General features: G+C 46.1%; 1 pseudogene; it reads left to right on the plus strand.

The window, feature by feature from the left end:
* The window catches only part of LOC146177089 (uncharacterized), a 61,859-nt pseudogene extending 44,069 nt beyond the window's left edge, over positions 1–17,790 (plus strand).
* Positions 17,791–21,021: the final 3,231 nt, after the last annotated feature.

The raw sequence follows: 21,021 nt of genomic DNA on the forward strand, positions 1-21,021 counted from the left end.
GGATGGAGGGGCGCTGCAAGTGTGACTGGCCCGCAGCACCTAGTTTGGCACAGCGACAGCACCCGTTACCAGTACACAAATATGTACAAAGAAAGACCTCATGCACAGTATAGCATTACAATACAATAAGGTCTGTTATCATTGAAAGATTGAAGTGAGAGTGATCATATTCTAAATAGTAGTGCAAGCAAAGCAAGAGAAAAAAGGAAACGCAAACATACGAGCTCATGCAGTGTATAGTAGATCAATCTTACTTTGTGCAAACTATCCAATGATATATGACTTAATCTACTGCGTGAAGTTCATATATTTGCAGTTAACTAATTAAGAGTAATTTGAACACACAATCAGTCAAGCACAGCTATATATTCGACATATGCTACTCAATCAAACATGATTTGATGTTGCAGAGTAACGGTTTTATTTTAAATATAAATAACTATTTCATCCTCATCATCATCATCAGGCTGACTACACGCACTGAAGGGCAACGACCTCTCTTTTTTCCCGAAATTAAGAGGGTCCTGTGCTTGCTGCATATACTTTGCGCTGCGAATTTCTTTATCTCAGCCATCCACCTAATTTTCTACCGCCACCTGCTACGTTTACCTTCCCTTACAATCCAATTGGTTACCCGTACAGACCATCAGTTTTCCTCTCCTATATATCCTATATGACCTAGCCAGACCTATTTTTGTTCTTAATTTCAACTAGAATATCAATAACTCGAGTTATTTCTCTGCCATACCTTTCACGTTTCCCGTCTCCAAACATTACGCCTACTATTTTTTGTTCCATGTGTGTGTCTACTACTTAAGTAGAACCCCTTTCGTTAACCTCCATTTTTAGGCCCCATTGTCGAGTACCGGTAGGTGCAACTGTTGTACAGTTTCCTTGTGTGATACCGGTAAGCTGCTAGTCATAATTTTTGAGTACCTTCCAAATGCATTCAGTCCTAATTTTATTTATGCAGTGATTTTCTTTCGTGGTCGGTATCTTATGTCCATACATGCCCTAAATAGACACATTCACCTAACACTTCCAGCTCTTCGCTGCCTATTTTAAACTGCTGTTCCTTTCCTTGGCTGTTAAACTTTACCTTATACACCTGTCATACGAGCAAATATAATATCATTCGTATCGAATGAGAATAGCATCTAATGTCATTATTCCGCTGCTACACGAGGAAATTTAATGTCATTAGGTTCGAATGACATTCTTCATCGAATGAGTTTGGGCAACTCATTTGCATTCGATCGCGAACATTGTGTGTACTCTTGACGCCAGATGGACAGCAGAAACAAGTAACGCAACAAAATATTCTGCGCGCAGTGAAATATAAAAATATTATTTCTAGAGATTTGTTTTAAAAACGGTTAACCTGGTGTAAAATTATTCGCACATCAGGCTCTCGCCGAACGGTATTACTGTCCGTAACAGCAGTGGTCCAATCATGGCAGCAACTTACGATCATTTTAGGCTTTATGTTCCTTGGTGGCTGCATCTTCCGGTATGTTTACCTCGGAACTATTTAAAGTTGAGACTGAGCACCTCAAAGTGCGGACGTCAAATGCGTGCTTTATGTATCGCCGTGCGTCTCCGCACTTTGTATCGACGCTCCGCTATGTTCAGCCATATTGTTTGTTTACATTTAACGAATTTTTGGGTGACTTTATACTTGGCTTGGATTTTCATGGCTAAAATGCTACACCACAGGCAAAAATTATGTTTTTGGCTTGAATTATAGTACAGAAATGTCTTGATCAGCTTTAAAATGCTGCACAGTGATTTAAAACGCCTTTTACGCGCACTGATGTTCTTTAGTTGCAGTATATTTTTATAGCTGATCGTAATTGCCACCATTTGCGAATGACTTTATATTTTACCGTGTAGCACTGAAAGAAACCGAATGACAGTCGATGCATGGAATGACATTAAATCTGATCGCGTAACATAGGTATCAGTCTTGTGCATTTTCATTTTTAGACCTACCTTTTTACGCGTCCTGTTAAGGTCAATAATCGTATAGTTGCCGTTCGTTCCCTGAGTTCCTTAACAAGGCAAGGTCATCAGCGGTTAGGATATTCATCAGGTATTCTCCATCGACCCGGATTCCTAACTTCTCCCATTCCATGTCGGAAACACTTTCTAAGCAAGCTGTAAATAGCTCTGGAGAGATCGTGTCTCCAGGCTTAATATTTTTAATAATTAGAATTTTATCAATTTATTTAGGCAGAACTGCGATTTTTGTGCAGCCACTGTATATATATATATATATATATATATATATATATATATATATATATATATATATATATATTGTTACGGCGCGCGCCGAGGAGCGCTGCGCCAGAAAAAGAAGAGATGCGTAACGAGCGCGCGGCGCCAGCGAGAGGGCTAGAGAACAAAAGAAGAGCGCCGGGGCAAGTGGTGTTTGCCTGGTGTCCTCCGTTCTGTGGCTATCTCTAGGCGGGCACAGCGTCCCACAACATTTTGGTGGCAGCGGTGGGATCATGCCGCTCACCCACTCCCAAAGTCAAGGACCCGACGTGCCAGACGACAGCACTCTGCCACCAGGCGATGGCGCCAGCGACGCAGCGGCTGGCGCAGCTAGACCTAGACGCTCGGAGGGGCTCGGAGCTTCGCAGCAGCTGGATGGCGGTATAGAGCGCCTCCTGGATATAGTTACTCAGCGGATGGACGCATGGGAGGCCCGTCTGACTGCCCAGGCTGTGGAGATGGAAGCTCTCCGGCGCGACTTCTGCCGCTTTGTGCCAGCTGAGCCGAACACAGGTCATGAGTCTTTAGGCGTCACCGCCACCGCTGCCTCCAGCCCTGCCGTCGCTGCGTCTGCTGTCGTAGCCGCCAATAACGTGCTCGGCGCGGGTACATCATTGGACGTAGTGGAACTACCCACGTTTGACGGCACTATCTAGTGGGATGCTTACCGCATCCAACTGGAAGGTATTGCGACGGCGAGAGGCTGGGACGAGCAAATGAAGGCATGGATGCTCGTCGCCAAACTGAGAGGCCGCGCAACTGAGCAGCTGCAGAACGTTGCGCCCGACCAGCTGGGCTCTTACACCGTCCTGGTGGGCCTCTTGTCCGATCACTACAGTGTTTCAGGTCAACCCCATGCGCAGTACCACCGCCTGCGAGCCCGCCGTCAAGAGCCCGGGTAGACATACGAGGACCTCGCCGCCGCCATTGAGCGTCTGGGTCTGCAGTCGCTGCCGGGGGCACCAGAACGTCGTGGACCTGGTCGCGTAGTGCCTGAGGAGGCACTACGCGAGGGACTGTGCTAGCCTTCCGACGTCGGAACACGATTTGGCGAAACTCAGGGGGCACCGTTCCGCCGAATAAATACCGTCCCCACACTACTCCGTTATCCTTGTCCCCTCCTTTCGTCGGCTTCGATAACAACTGAGGCTCCCTACGTACTCGTCGACGTCGCTCTGCTTGACTGGCACGTAGAGGCCTTGGTCGACACCGGAGCGGCTGTCAATGTGCTGGACAAATCGTTTATTGTTAACGAGCCCAACCGGCTTCTTCCAGCCGCCAAAACCCGGCTCTTAGTTTTGAACGGCGCCCCGGTGGAGCAAGTCGGACGTGTCATCGTCAATCTGACAGCGCTCGGAAAGACCCTCTCCACCGAGTTTGTTGTAGCAGACAGCCATATTTGGCCAGTGGTCCTCGGGTGCGGGTGGTGCCAGCAAGCCGGAGTGGTCCTTAATTTTACGACAACAGAACCACGGGCGAACCTAACTGCGTGGACCGGGTTGGCTTAGCAGAATTTCCAGTGTCGGTGTCGCCCTGTGGCAGTCCCTGGCGTCGGCGATCAAGCGTGCCTCAGAATCTGTGCGTTACCTCGCAACGAAGTGGCCACGTCGAGTCAAGCCGATCGACGTCACTACCGTGACTATAGCGTCCGCCGTCACTCTGCCAGCGGGTGCGGCAATGTGGGTGTATGCCAAGCTTGACAGTCCGATCACAGTGGACCTGCTTTTCGAACCCATCCGGTGTTCAGCTCCAGACCGTGAGATGACCTCCCCTCGAAGCCTTCTGCCTGTGCTCAAAGGAGAGGCCCACGTATTTATGCTAAACATCAGCCGCACACCTCTCGTGCCGATTCCTGGCGCTCAATTGGGTACAGCCTCAATCCTAAACTCCGGATCACCGGTTGCGTCTCTGCAACCTGAAGCACCGCCTCAGCACCCTCCAGTGCCGGCGGTCCTACCATGGGAAACATTTAACTTTGGCCCCACCCTCACCGACGCTGAGCTTGCCTCTCTCAAGGCCTTGCTGCTCGAACATCGCAGTTGCTTTCCTCTAAGCGTCGGTGAACTCAGTTGCACTTCCTGGGCCCAACACCGGATCAACACCAAAAACCGCGGGCCCATTCATCACCAACCTCGCCGTGTAGCGACAGCCAAACGGAGAGTCATCCAGCAGCACGTATGCGACATGCTTGACCAGGGAATCATTGCCGCGTCTTGTAGCCCTTGGTCCTCCCCTGTAGTCCTTGTGCGCAAGAAGAATGAAACACTCCGCTTCTGCGTCGATTATCGCAAGGGTAATGCTATTACTCGCCTCGACGTGTACCCTTTTGCCCGCCTCGACGATGCACTTGATCACCTGAAGGGGGCGTTATTTTTCCACCCTAGACCTGCTCTCGGGCTACTGGCGAGCTGTTGGAGCCGGTTCACCCCGATGATGCGGAAAAGACGGCTTTCGTGACTCCCGACGGCCTTTACCAGTTCAACCGTATGCCCTTCGGTCTCTCGAATGCTCCAGCTACCTTTCAGCGCCTCATGGACTGCGTCTTAGGCAATATGAAGAGGACTATGGCGTTGGTCTATCTGGACGACGTAATTGCCTACGCGGCTACGTTTGAAGAACACCCAACGCGACTCAAACTCGTCCTAGAAGCTCTTACCTCTTCTGGGATTCGCTTAAACCCAAAGAAATGTTTCTTCGGTTTTGCAGAGGTGACGCACTTGGGTCACGTTGTGAGCCGGCATGGCATCCCTCCCGACCCTGAAAAACTAAAAGCACTTACGGCTTACGAAGCTCCCACCACAGCCAAGGAGCTCTAAAGTTTCCTTGGATTTTCTTCGTATTTACGTCGTTTAATTCCGGATTTTGCCAAGCGAAGCGCTCCGTTGACCGCCCTGCTGAAGAAGAATGTAGCATGGAGTAGGACGCCGGTCCAACAGCTCGCGTTCCTCGACGTCAAGCACGCCCTCCTCAAGCCTCCCACATTGGTCCACTAACACGAATCGGCCCCCATCGTCCTCCACACGGATGCCAGCCAAGATGGGCTCTGCGCTGTCCTTCTGCAGGAAGGCGAGTCTGGTGACCTCCAAGTTCTAGCTTATGCCAGCCGCCAGCTTTCCGACGTTGAGCGCCGCCGCCACTCTTCGGAACTCGAGTGCCTCGCCGTTTTCTGGGCCGTCGAGAAGTTCCGTCCCTACCTGTACGGCCGTCATTTTACAATAATAATCATCATCATCATCAGCCTGACTATACCCACTGCAGGGCGAAGGCCTCTCCCATAATTCTCCACTTAGCCCGGTCATTTTACTATAGTCACGGACAATAGCGCTCTCACTTGGCTGCAGTCTGCCAAACACTTAAATGCCAAGATTGCACGCTGGTCACTGATACTTCAAGAGTACAATTTCACCATAGTACATCGGCGCGATTCTGCCCATCAAGATGCCGATTTCCTTTCTCCCCGCCCTTGTCCAGTGACGGCTTTGACGGATTTCAGGACTGCACAAACGCAAGATCCCGACATTGCGGCCGCCGTCCCATCCCTTGGCACCGCCGCCGGCGCAGGTCTCCGTAAACTGCGCCGGGTCTATAGAATTAAAGATGTTCTCTTGTGTCATGTCAGGCGGCAGCTTGGTCGACCACCCGTGTGGTTGACAATGGTGCCAGCAACACTGCGGCCGCAAGTCTTGCGCGGCCTACACGACGCTCCCACAGCTGGTCACCTTGGTCGCGGCAAGAGCTACGCACGAGTGTCGAAGCGCTTTTGGTGGCCTAACATGTCCAGAGACGTCAAGGAAAACGGTGCGTCCTGCCAGAAGTGCCGGAAATCGTCCACACGAATAACCAAGCCACCCCCGCAGGCTTTTTCGCCGCCGAGTTCACCTTTCAACTGGTTGGACTGAATCATTTGGGCCCATTCCCGAAGACGCCCGCCGGAAACAGGTATATTCTGGTTGCGATCGACTACTTTTCCAAATGGGTCGAAGCACTGCCCGTTCCAGACACCTATTCCGCTCATGCCGTTCTGTTTGTAGAACAGCATCTCGTTCTTCGGCATAGTGTGCCCCGACGCCTCATCACGGATCGTGGGAGCTGCTTTATGTCACATGAATTTGAGCGAGCTCTCCGCTCTTCGGTATTGCGCATTCCACTACATCCGTCAATCATCCCCAGTGCAATGGCTTCGTAGAGCGCGTCAAGCGCACCCTCACGGATATACTCGCCTCCTACGTGGCTCCGTCCCATAGAAACTGGGATCGTTTTGTTTATGCGGTAGCTTTTGCACTCAACACTGCGAGGAAAGAAACAACGCATGTCACGCCGTTCTCAGTCGTCTATGGCAGAACACCCTCCATCCCACTCGACGCGCAGTTGTGCCTTCCCCATCAGACTGCGTCACCAGCCGACTCCGCCCAACGACTTCGTTCGACGCTCAGCGCAACCTTCTCACGGCTCATGCGCGTGTGCAAGTGGCCAATGCGGCAGCACCACCACTTGTGACTTGGTCCTCGTTCGCCGCACCATCCGCGCGACTGGCCGTGCCCTGAAGCTCATGCCCCGATACCGCGGCCATTACCGTGTCGTGGAACGGCTCGGCCCCGTGACATACCGCCTCGAAGACCTCCCCGAGCATGGAACATGTGGTGTGCACCACATTTTCCCGGAGCATGTGTCAAACATGAAGCGATATGTCAAGGGCACCAGCATTGACTCCGGCAAGTGGTGTTTGTCTGGTGTCCTCCGTTCTTCTGTGTCTATTTCTAGGCGGGCACAGCGTCCCGCAACAATATATATATATATATATATATATATATATATGTATATTATATATGTATATATATATATATATATATATATATATATATATATATATATATATATATATATATATATATATATATATATATATATATATATATATATATATATATATATATATATATATAATATACATATATAATATACATATATTCCAATACTTTCTCATATGGTTCATCTGCACCCTGATCTCGCAATGCCTACATGACTTCTGCGGTTTGGATCGAGTTAAATGCTTTCTCGTACTGAAAGAATGCTATGTATGCTGTCTGGTTACATTCCGAGCACTTTTCTGTTACCTGGTTGATAGTGCGGATGTGAGCTATAGTACAGAACCTTTTCCGAAAAACTGCTTGATTATTTTGTTGATTAAATTAATTATAAGGTTGTTCTGATGCTATAAGCGATTACCTTAGTAAACACCTTGTACGTAACGAATAGTAAGCTGATTGGTGAGTAATTTTGAAGTCCTTAGCGTCATATTTCAAGTTAGCTATGATGTTGTCAGCTTTCATCCATGATTCCGGTACTTTCGATGTCATCAAGCATTGCTTATAAAGGGTGGCCAGATATTCGAGCACGATACTCTCTCAGTCCTTCAACAAATCTATGTTTACCTGAACGTCCCAAGCTGCTTACCCTCTTTTCATTGCTTCTAATGCCTTCTTAAGCTAGTCTTTCGTTACTGGCGGAAAGTGTGCTTCATCTTCTCTACAGCCAATTTCATTTTTGTCCTGACTACTTTGGCTATTGTAGACGACCGTATAAAACTCCTCGGCGTCCTTAATTATCTTGTCCATATTAGTAATTGCATTGCCCGCCTTGGCTTCCTCAGTGCATACATCTGATTTTGTCTATGCGTGATTTTCTCATTACCGCTTTCAGGCTACAGCCTTCACTAAGAGCATACTTAAATTTCCCCTCGGTACACTTCCTTATGTCGGCCTCCTTGCGCTTATTGGCTAGCTTTGATATATCTGCCAATTCCATCTGGTCTGCTGGGTTCGACGCTGTCAATATTCGCGTTTTTTTATCAAATATTTGTTTTCTGAGAAAGTTTACCCATATCCTCTCTAACCACTCTACCGCGCTGTTCTGCCGCACCTTCAGTAATATCTCCGAAATTATAAATTGCTTCTAGGGTACTGTCAGCTTCCTCGGTTAGCACAGAACATCTATGCTGCAGCGAGAGGCTGAATTTTTCATCTTTTGTCCTTACGGCTAATTCTTTGTTGGACTTCTTCCTCTCTAGTCTGTGCCATTCCCTCTTTAAATCCAAAATAATTCTAGACCTTACCATTTTATCTTCACTGTATCAATCCTTTTCCCTTACCTCTACATCCTGCACAATCCTGCTCTTACTTGACATCCAGGGTTGGAATAGAGTATAAAGTCAATTTAATTCTTAGTCTTCACACTAGTGATTTGCCATGTCCACTTCCGGTTCTTCCGTTTTCTGAAGGAAGTATTCATGATTCGAGGGTTATTTCGTTCAGCAAACTCAACAGCTCCCGCCTAGTATTACTTAACCCAATGATATAGCAGCCCATTGATTGGTCTCCACATTGCCTTCTGCCTACTTTGGCATTGAAGTCGCTCATCAGGATAGTACAGTTTGTTTTCAGTTTCGCCATTGCAAATTCTACATCTTCGTAGAAGTTTTCCACTGCCTGGTCGCCATGACTACATGTAGGCGGGTTTGTTTGCACAACCTTCAGCTTATGCCACTCATTAGACTTAATTACGATGCCTGCTAGCCTCTCAGTAATGCTACATCCTTTATCTATATTACCAGGTATATCCTTATTGACAAGGAAACCGTCTTATAGTTCTTATCGCTCTAGGTAAACCTCGATACCACAGTGCCTGCCTGTCCTTCAGTGAGTATATGCCTCATTCGACCTCTTATCATCACTAAACCCTTTGATACCCCATTGAATACCCTCTAGCTCCGCTAACTGCTGTGCTAAACTAGCCTCACAAGCTTAGGTTGTAGCAATAAACGCTGGCAGGTTAAGTTTTCAATGGCAGCCTTTCCGGAGCCAGAAAGTCTCAGCACCCCACGCTCTCTCACAGTTGCTCCGCAGCAGCTGGTGACTGAGAGCCGAGGTTTTATAAAACTGTCTATGGGAGGTTGGGGCCAATTACTGCTCTAGAGGGGCCAACGACTGTTCTGGTTAGGGAGTGCTTTACCGGGGGGGTTCAGTGACATCAGGTTGCAGCCAAAATCTGTTTAGGCAATTCAATCAACACGCGGATGTTTTTTTTAAAATCCGGTGAGGAATCCGCGGAACCGGCATTCGAACCACAGTCCTATTGCATGCCAGGTAGATGTTGTATATCAACACCACCACTGCTCTGCTCCACGCTACCGCTGTTCTCTATTTAGAAATACATACAATTATTTGCTTTTAGATCAGTGCGACTGCACTGGACATAAGCTATTCAGTGTATAACACATGTGGTTATCATTCGCGACATAAGCTGCACAGCCTATATATCCTCCACATATACCCTGCGCACACGTTTTCACTTGGGTTTGATTTTTCAATACAAGTACGCGCATCGAGTATTCCAGTGTAGAAACTAACTTAACTGCCATCACAAGAATAGCTTAATGTCTCGATAATATTCAGCATACTTCCGTAGAACATCAAGGATGTAAAATGTCATAAGTTAGAAAAATCAGATTTTAGCACAGAAAAATGAATTCACGATTTGAAGTGCAACTGCAGACGAGAAAACCACAAATTGGTTAATCAAGATTCTAGATAGATGCTTTGCATGGTAATACACACAAAAAGGAGGAACAAATTTGGAGATTGAGAAGCTGTCTTGAGAGGTGTTAATGCCAATGCATTAAATTTTGTTCCAATATTGAGTTGGCATTGCCTTTCCCTCCGATACTTTGCTACATAGGGCGCAATAAATTAAATTCAATATAATGAATAACACCTCAGCATAGCTCCTCAAATGATCTTCAGCCGCGCTTCCCGACACTGCAAGTCGAAGGTAACTCATGATACTATGCGGTAGAGCCTTTTCTCGCATTTGTGTAGCACAGCGGCACACAGCAGCTGCGCGGCATCGAATCGCACACGTGACCTTGCTGCCTACGCGCACACAGCAAAAAGCACAGCACAAAAAACGAACGCTTCCTGTCATGATGCAAACGTGCTCACACACACACATAATAAAGCTTGCGTTTGCTACGCAGACATGTGGCGAAAGCGTCCAGAGAGAAAGCAAACTGCTCCTCCATAGCCCGCTATCCCGGCGGCAACAGTGGCACCGAACAGTGGCACCCTTAGCAGAAACAGCATGCGCAGCTGTAAATTTCTCAATGACGCGCTTACCCATTGCCGGAAATGCGACGCAGCAGATCGCACCTAGTGTGCTTTATTCGAGCGGCCGTGACACATTCCATGAATGGCACGCGTCAGCCATGTAAATGCTACTCATCATGTGGCGTCGATATTGCGAGCATTATGAACGAAAATTTGGCCGCATGGTTCCGGCAGGTGGTAGGTTGAAGGTAAAATAGCCGTGCACTTACTGTGCCTCAGCTTATGTGAAATCAGGTGGCCGCGTTTAGTGGAGCTGACAACTCAGGCTTCGATTGTCAATCTGGAGGGGGGGGGGGTGATAACAAAATCCACCCTCCAGGATCCTTGCGCTTCGAGTACTTCCGTACGGCTTCTTGAAAGTGATACTTTATATATATATATATATAACGTTATGTCTATCTTTGTGTAATGTATTATCCTACAGCTCTATGCCATTGAGAACGTGTGTAATAATAGACACAGAAATCAAAATATTACTGGTTGAACGAGCGACATAGTGCATATAGTAGGCGAACAATTGCTGCAAGGGGCTCCTACGCACTGCAGCAATTAACACTCTCAGGTCATATTCTAGAAGGTGGAGTTTACGCGTCTCCAATTGCTTTTTCTAGGTCATCGACATGAACACCTGAGATGTTCTGGGGACAATGAAAGCAGGCGAAGTTCTGGTACATTCTCCCGGAATCATGAAAGGATACTACAACATGCCGGCAGAAACAGCAGCCTGTTTGGACTCGCAAGGCTGGTTCCACACAGGTATGCAGCGTCAGCTGCGCGACACACACTACAAAATTTTGGCGTCGCTTACGGTGTTCTGCATTCGCTGACATTGTGCTGATAATGTGACGAGTAATCATGTTTTTTTTTTTTTTCACTAAGACATTGCCTCGGATTCTCAAGTGAATGCGCCGAAGTTTACGGCAAGTTTAACTAAAAATGCGGAAGAGAAAAGATATTTGAGCAACCAAGCAATTTACAAAAATATATTACGGCGAATTACGAAAACACACAGCACGACTCCAGACGTAAATGTTTTTTGAGTTCTGTGATATATGTAACACATGAAACTCGCCCAACACTTAGAATTTGAATAATGAGTAGGTGAAAAGATAAGTGATTTTTCAAGCATGCATATAACAAAGGCTGCTCGTTTCTGACCGCACTAATAATAAAGAGACCAAATTGGACGCCTTTCTTTTTATCGCTGGTTTAGCATGAAATAAAAGAGAGCCAACAATAATAGGCACCTCTTCAATAATTTGAAATTTGATTTAGCATTTCATACTGGACAGTATAAGTTTAATATCCGAACAAAATATACTCCTTTGGCGCTTGTTCGATTACTACAGATTGTTGCCTCCCGTGAACTAAATTACGCTACTCATGACGCACTCTACAAACTATTTCGCAAAAATGCTTGTCAAGCTCGCCAGAGGCTTCTATATTTATAAAATTGTTGCAGTTGGCACTTTAATCGGCAGTATATCCGGTCCTACTGGGTATTCCACACCGCAATTTTACTGCGTATGTTCGGTATTTTTCACTCTCATATTGAAGTCTCGCCGTTTTGTAAAGGCTCAACTTTGCCATATATCTGCGAAATAGTTTCACACCTTTTAAATAATCTTGCGATAACGTTTAGTTCAATTTCTAATTCCCTTCAGGGGAACTATACGTCTATCCATATATTCTGGCACGCACTCTACTAATGCCCATGCTTAGCCTGCCTAATGCATTGCTTTTGTACACTCTTTCAGAGTCCGAGGTGCGCCCCTATATCGCCATTATTACTTTCAATGAGCAACTGCTGTATGATACAATTACGCAATAAATAGGATGAAGGGATACAATTACCACAAACCTTTCCAAAATGAAAATATTCGTGGAACGACTTTTGACAGTTCTGCTAGAAAGAATCACCTTAAATATGAAGTAAAACTTGGTAGAGGACTGCGGCGTAATTCGACTCTGGGGGTGTCCTTCGCAGTTCGCAAGAACCTCAGCTCGTAAATGTTTAGTACGTGGAAAGCAGTTATAGAGGGTTCAATTAGATCGGAATTATTAGATTTGCGTCCATATCTCGGAACGTAAGTTGCTTAAGCGAGAGAATTCAAAGGCAAGCTTACTTTGACGAATTTTGTAGAAAGCAGATGCTTTCTCGGGCGCTGGATCTAAGAAGCGCTAACTGATGGGATAAGATTATGGGCCAAAAAAATAAAGCGGTGCGAAATTGTGCTGACGTATAGATAACACACAATAGTTATGATATGGTAAACATGATGCCAATATGGCAGCCGGCCTGTAGTTAGTATCTCAAAATAACAGCTTGAGGGGCTAGTTGGTACTGCATAATACCCAGAAATGTGGCGCAACAAACAAACAACATTCCACTGACCTGCGGTAAAGTATATATAGGGCAGACTGGAAGATGTATCAATGATAGAATAAGGGAACATGAGAAGTCCATAGAAAATGGGAAGTGGTAAAATTTACCCCTGCACTGTCAGAAGTGCAAGTGTGAGCCATTGTTTAGTAGGATTAATATTTTATGGAAGATTCGGGATAAGATGGTGCGCGAAATTATAGAGGCGTTCTGGATACATAAGAAAGAAGACATATGTATTAGTGAAGCCTCGCTGAGTTTACGTAGAAAAGAATTTGCTTCTATTGATGAATCGTCTTGAGTAATGAGAAGAATCGAGTTTATTATCAGGCCTGTTATTCTTAGAAACCTCTCATATATTGTGGCCTTGTTTGCTTATTGATCCTTCTTTCCCTCAAGTACATGTACTTGTCATTCTCATGTACTTCGTTGCTTCATAGACATGTTGGGCAGGTTAATATTTTCATTACATAGGGACTTCACAAGTGATTTGTTTTGGATGGACGTGTCTTACCGCACATGTGTGGTGGTTGGTTGTTAGTGTGCGACGATGTGACTATGTGGTGGACTTTGTGACTGTCCAGCTTTGATGATGGGTGTGGTACACTGGGACGATTGTGGTATTAGCTGCTGGGCAAAGAAGAGGTGTGTGGAGATGTACGGGAGAGTAGAATTAGTGACTGCCATGAATGACGATGTTTATGCTCTGCGAGGAAGAAAGTGCTACTATCTCCTTGGTAATGAAGAGGATGATGAGAAGATATACTTGGGTGAAGAAGAACAGGAGTGGGGAAAAGGAAGTGTGTCTGCAGATCCATATTACAGTTGGTAGTGTGCGCGTGTGTTGTGTCTCTTCGCATGTGATTGTGTTTGTTGTGCCACATTTCTGGGTATTATGTAGTTAGTATATTCATAACGAAATGCAGCGCAGACCTTCAGGTTTTTTTTACTGGCGTCCGACGAAGTACGGCCACCGCTGACGGATATCAAAACCGCCAGCTCAGTAGAAGTGTGTCATATGCTGTGAATCAATCCCGTGAGTATTTCGCCTGAAAAGCTTGGTAACTTTTCACACGCGACATTGGTTATTACGATGAGGACGGGCGTCTGTATCTGGTCGACCGAGTCAAGTTCACCATCGACTGCTTAGGCAAAAAAGTGAGCCCTTGTGAGCTGGAGGACTGTCTCCTAGAACACCCCGAAGTGGCTGAGGTTGCTGTGCTTGGCGTGCCAAGAGAAGTCGGAAGAGAAGAGGCGGGTGAAGTTCCCGCCGCCATTGTTGTTCCCCGGCCAGATTGCACAAATTTCGAGCACTTGGGTGAAGAACTCAAGGAGCTTATTGCAGGTGTGTGCTTTCAATTAGTAATCTCTCTAAAACGGACTGCCACACGTGAGTGATAATACAAAAGTCTGGATAAAAGCTCTCTCATTCATGCCAATTATCTGCTAGTTTTCGTATGAATTTCACATATCACCAAATAATCAAGATACAGCCAACTAAAAACGTCAACTAGTCTGTAAAATGCGGCATATATCTACTAAAGAAGGCTATATTACGAATTGGGGAGCTGTGCTGAGATCAATGCATGTATCTAAATCTCCTCATGATCTTGCATATTCATGCCCGCATATTTCACATCAATTATAAATTAAGATTTCACACTTCGGTACATATAGTCGCTCTAGCTCCTGGTGTCTAGAAAGCAAACATTTATTTGTCGATGTGGTCGGCCTGGAGGTTTAAAACGGCATTTCATGCAGCTCTAAAAGTAAAAGCATTTGATTTCTTTCTTGGGCCTCCTTTCAACTTGCCATTGCCGAAAGCAATTTTTCGTGTTGAGGCTTCCACCGGAAGCTCGCGAATGATAGCAAAATCTAGTTCAAAACATTTGCGGATAAACTACTTTGCGCACCAGATATAAATATATTTAATGCAATAAAAACATTCTGCATGCATATATAGGAACCTCCAAATATTTATCTTTCCCTAGCTTAACGCCGTTAACACGAAAAAAAATCGTGATGGTTTGAGTTTAGTTTACTAATCACATTGCCGCAGTAGTTATTGCAAATGCTGTCGCAGATTCCATAAAATACTAAGAAGCCGTTCAAAATACTTCCGTGCTTAAAGAACGGTAATGTGGCCACAAAGGAATTTTGAGGACGGAAAGAAGTATTTTTTCTGAATGCAGCTGCTACTGTTATCGTGACGTTATTCAAGTAACCTACCTAAAATTTTTTATCCGTTACGTTTTCTTTGAAATAAAACTTTATTCCTCAAAATTATATTTGAATGTTTATTTTAATCGAGAAATTATCCTGTATATTCAGCACCGGTAAGCGTTACTGCGGTTTGATCTCCAGGGCAGTGGAGGCCGCTGCCGGAGCTACAGAGGCACAGAACCCGCACTTCCCATTCGTATAGTGATGGTGTGAGTTTGGACGTTCTGCTCTATAAGGCATTGTTTGAGAAAATAGATATCCAGCCGCTGCCCGTGGGAAGCGCCAAGGCAAACCGAGGGGTTACTGAAGAGGCCAAAAAAACTTAGCTGACGTTTAGCTTTCGGGAAACCTGATGAAAGAGGAAGCTTACGTTATTGGGGACACTTAAGCTAAGCTTTGAAGGGCAGGGATCATAAGCTCTGAGCCCCCATATAAAGTCCCGCTTCAGCCTAGCCTTATGGACGTATTTGCATCTCCTAGGTGTACACGAATGCAAAAGGTTCTGGCAGGCTGATTCTGTCATCACCTTCCCATAGGAAAGCAGCGACCGAGTTGCCAGCTCCTGCCCAACCTAATTCAAGCAATCCTAGGGTAAGTTAGTGCTCAGACATGTCAGCTCCCAGCTGCGGCTGCCCGCGCCATGCTCTAAGGTTTGAACTTCAAGGTGCTCATGGGCAAGCCGACACTGATGCTTAAAGCTGGAGCTAGCTGGCGTGGTGAAGCTTCCACTTCAAAAGGTCACTACGGCATTGCCTCAGCACTCAGCTACCGGAATCGCTATCAAATTCATGTGCATATTCTAGCCCGAGCATCATCAACATGGCCGATGCCCCAAGTAGCACAGTAGAGTTTGTAATGGCGATACCCGAACCTGCACAGCAGGAAGGAAGTGAATCTCGAAGATTAGATAACAAAACAAGTGAGAAGCGTTTTTTGTGCTTGTGTGGTATATATCATCAAAATAAAGTCTTGTGTTTGTTTACTCTGAAATTTGACGTCGAGGAAGAACGTCATGGCTTTCCAACTGGCATGTATTTCATCAACTGCGCAACAAGTGCTTCCAGAATTGACATCTCACTGCCTTAACCCTCAGCTGAGGTTGTTGTAGCCTCAGAGTCACCAAAGTAATTAAAAAAAATCGAACGCATGAGGTTCTTTTGAAAGCTTGACGCTTTGTAATGGAGCACTGGTGTTCCCTAACGTTTAATCATTCTCACTGTCAACTCTGCACCCTGGACATCCGCTATGGAGCTGCTGGTCGGCTCCCTTAGTCTCGGCAGCCTCATACATTGCAGTGATGAGAAACAGAGAAAAGCTAATGCAGGGCGATGGTGCAGGTGTTAACCTTACAAAATTTATTTCCAGTTTGAAATAAAAAAGCTGAGAATGAAGGTGCGCAACTAAGTTCCATTTATTAGATGTACGCCAAGTAAATTCCCCATTATTTTTTAGGACTACCACACCCAGCTACTGACAGTAAGTGTATCGCAAAAAGAAATTTCCCAAAAAGACATGAATTTTCTACTGAAATGGATTACACTGCCTTTCCTGCGAGACAGTTTCATCAACTTCCAAATTCGAGAACATATTTTGAATCAGTATATAGAGGTCAACAATATTTACGAAATTGAGCCTATCATCCTGTTTTAGTATTATTCGCTGTTTTTGTGAGAAATAAAACTAATTGGCTTCAAGCCATTATACTGAAAACAGCGATATATATTTACTGAGAAAGTCAACCATGCATTCAAATGTTCTGCAAAATTTCTTTAGACTCTGTTTTGTTATTTTCCCCTAAACAGCACCACATAACAAAAACAATATTTTTAACAGTAGCCTGTCTGCGAGAGTGCTCACCGCACTAGTACCACGTACTTTAATTTTCATCAAAGGAATGAGATACCCGAATGCACATTTTGGGTAAATTGGAGCAGAATGTGAAAGCGCTGAAGTGGTGTGCGTAATCGAGACTTCTCCTCGCAGCTGCAAATAATAAATGTGCACAGAGGGAAGATTTGGCAGTGCATGAGCGCCCCATTTTTTGCCCTCTTTTTTAATATGTACGATGTAGCGTAACTGTCCGGAAGTTTTTACGCAAAAGTCCTCTCTTTTCGATATCAATAATAATGCGTTATCTCGTCGCCGTTTTTTTTTTTTTTTCAAAAATTTCAATGCAGATTCAACGTTTTCTGCGAATAATGGCATCGCAAAAGATATACTGCATCATCCACTTGGTGTGCTTTTTTGAACGGATGACGTTTAGGGTTCATTTAAGGCTGAGCGCCCTCATGGCTCATATCCACCAAAATTCGCAAACTGTGGATAGGGAACGGCATACTGTCCCCAAAACGAGTAATTATAGAATAAAAATTCAATTTCAGCTCAGCATCACGGTACGACTTACTGTCAACCGGGGTTCGCCAATAACGTACATTATTAGAAGGGTCGCTCGAGCTGTTTTCATTTTAATGTCATTTTTTTTATGCTGCGGATGCCACGTTCTGGATATACGATACACAACAACAAAAATGAATTGTACAGGCTAAAGAATTGACTAAACTTCCAATTATTTTCCTTTTTTGCTTTCCCTGCACAGCACGACTCTCTCCATGGAAGCATCTTGGAGGGGTCTACATATCGGATGCCATCCCGAAAACCGATACAGGGAAGATTCGACGACGGGAGTTGCCGAAATTTATCCTTTCGCTCCCCAGAATCGACTGCAGGATTTTGCTGCCATGACAGCGACAGAGATTCAGAAACTGCAATATAGAGGACTTTGTTATTGGCTTTTGACTCCAATTTATAATAAAATGGTATTGAGGGGGCGTTGAAATGCTCTTATTTTTAAAGCCTCAACGGCCCTGATTGTGACCAAATAAACAAATGAAGAGGTACTGATCGAGGAGGGCTTTCACTTTACTCGACGTCCGTCAACGTTTTTCTTTAATGCAGTGATGTGGCGGTTATAGTCAGTGTAGATGCGGGGCCACAGTGCAATACTTCGTATGAAACAACATCTCTTATCATGTTGAAACTAGGCCCAGGTACAATTAACATATACAATAGATGTCACAGACGCAATAGTGTCAGTAGCTGTGGTCGTCCAGAGGGTTAAAAACTTTTCCTGGAAAAAAATTCAGTCTTCAATTTCAGAAGAGTAAAGAGGGACCGGGCGTATACCAAACCTTTTTTGTTTGAAATTTTTTGCGCTACTGCTGGGCATTAGCTGGTACACTGACTAACGCCATGTAAGCAGAGGTAGAAATGCGGTTGGTTGACTTCTCATCAGAATAAACAGAAATGTTTGTGTCGAGGCAAATGAACAAGATTAGTACACATCATTTCTGGCCTATACTCTAACCCTGAGAGAATTTAGGAGTGATATGGGACTTTGTTGTTGGGCGCCTAAAAGCCATATGCCTTTTAAACAGCCGCCTCCGTCTAATGCCATCATTGTAGGGACACCTGTCGAAGAGTTTTTCTCCAATGTTAAAATAACAGGGCCAAACATATAGGTCAGACCCGATTTGATCTGTGTTGGTTTATAGGGCACGCCGTACGTTGACCTGAGTTTTTTTACTGGTAAACCTATGGTAGACATACAAAATTCCTAGAGCACTGCAATATCTGCAGTGGAGAAATGCAAGCCAGAGCGTTGCTGCTGCACACGGCACATCGCGCTCCCCTAGACGAACACAACCAGCATTCTGTTGAAAGCATGAAAATTCACCGGCCTTCTGTAGCTGGTTTACAGGAAAGGAAGGGTGCAGTATCTCCCGTTGGCTACTATCCCGCTACTAGTATCATCCTCGTAGACAAGTAGAATTATGATGTGAGATTCGCAATCTCAGGCGTGGCGCAGATGGTTACTAGATCCAGCAGCCGACCCTAGTGATGGATGTTCGACTGCCGATAGATAAGAATTTGTTTTAGTGATGACGTCGTCAGGATAATTCACAAATGGAATCCCGTGGAATCTCGCGGCACTTCGTGCACGCACAGACAAACACGCTGACGAGTCATGAGCAATAAAAGGCTTTCTCCTTAAAATCGTAATCCCCGCCGCGGTGGTACATCAATTGGACTCCCGACTACTATGCCTAAGTTCCCGAGTTCGATCTCGACCGCCGGCAGCTGAGTTTCGATGGAGACGAAACAGAGGCATCAGTCTGATGTGCAATGTCAGCGTTGTTGTTATTGTTGTTTTGGCTGTAGGAAGAAGGAAAAGCAAACGCACGGGCTTGCTACTAGCTCCGTAGCTGAGCCGCCTCCGCTGATTGATTGATTGATTTATAGAAAGGGAAAGGCGCGGTAAATTTCTCACTTTTTTTTTTCTGTGGACACATCAACCGCATCGTTAGGGAAGGGTAGAAGGTGGGAGAGAAAGGGGAAAGAGAGAAAGAGGAGCCCTAGTGGAGGGCTACAGAGTAATTTCGACCACGGGGATCTTTAGCGGGCGCTGACATCGCACAGCACACGACGCCTCTTCGTTTCGCCTCCATCGAAACGCAGCCGCCAAGGACGGGTTTCAACCCGGGTACTCCGGCACAGTAGTCGGACTTCTTACCACTACACCAGCCCGGCGGGGCAGCCACCTCCGCTGCTTCGTGCAGACAGAAGAAAAAATAAAGAAGAAAGGAAATGAAGAGGGAGAAAAAGACGTGCGCCACAACAGCCGTCGTCCACCACCGAAACGGTGGCGGGTGCAATGACGGCCTGCAACAGAACAATTTTGTGGCAGGCTAGCCCCCACCGCAACCGGCAGTGGCCTACCTGTCCCAGCCCCATCAGGGGAGTACTTGATGTCAGCGCGCGTTAAAGATTCCTAGGTTGTCGAAATCACTATAGTAGCCCTCCACTAGGGCTACTCTTAACTCTGCCTACTTTCACTCCCACCTTCCTCCATTCGTGTACGGCACGAGCTAGGTGTACACAGAACAAGTGGGACAGATACAGCGCCTTTCCTTTCCTGTGAACTAATTGCTATTAAAATGTCAACGTGGCTCTGCGCGCACTAGCCATGATGATGATGATGATGGTGGTGGTGACTATGCCCTTTGTAGCGGGTGCCACTACCTCGTCGCGTAGCGGAGCTAAAAAAATGGCACCAGTGTACAGCGCCCTCGCCTAGCATCTTCACGTAATCTGAGCGAGCCGGCCGACTCTATCTGCTGTCTTGCTAGCGTCTGCTCCGCCTGCACGTGAAACTCGCACGCTTTTTTGCTTTTGCTGCGGGCAGCTGTCAATGATCTACTTGGTGCGCGCTCACGTGCTTTAGAAAATTGGTGTTCCGAGCTTACCTTGTCAGCCGATTTTGTAGCGAGAGCTACTTCGGCCATAGATTCGCCGTTTCGCGAGCCTCCAACAGGTGCAGTTCTGCGCATGCGCGAGGAACCGAGTGGCGTCACAGCATAGCAGGCGCGCTCCTCGACGCCGCTCCGCCCGCTTCGCTTCACCAGCTATGCGCATGCGCGAAGAGCCGAGTGACGTCATCGCGTTGCACGCTATTGCGCATGCGCAAGGAGGCTGCGTTGCTGTATAGTGATACAGACGCGATATAGACCGTTTACAGCGAGTAGTTCAACTCTTTTGCAACAGGTGGCGCCACTAGGACGGCCGTCATTGTTGGCCTTCGGAACGCACCGGCGCGGAGTGCGGACTGCTGTTATGCATCTTGCGTAAGAATGCTGGCTGACATTTAAACAGCGCTGCTTTGATGCAGGTGTCATTTGTATAGTCGAAGTATTCTGCGAGGAAGTAGAGCTTATGACCCTGTTGTTTGCTGGCGGAAGAACAGACGATGCTTTCTACATAAGGTGCACATCATGGCCTAAGCCAGTTTTTTTCGGAGGTGTGCCACCAGTTCATGTCCCTTTCTGGGACAAGAAAGCGCCTTTGAATTGTAGAGAAAGGCTATATACACATCACGCACCAGCTAATTTTAGCACCGGCAGTAGCCATGGGAATGCG

Source organism: Amblyomma maculatum, chromosome 10 (genome assembly GCF_055883805.1).
Source record: "Amblyomma maculatum isolate TAMU_Amacu chromosome 10, ASM5588380v1, whole genome shotgun sequence".
In the NCBI taxonomy this organism is placed as follows: Eukaryota; Metazoa; Arthropoda; class Arachnida; order Ixodida; family Ixodidae; genus Amblyomma; species Amblyomma maculatum.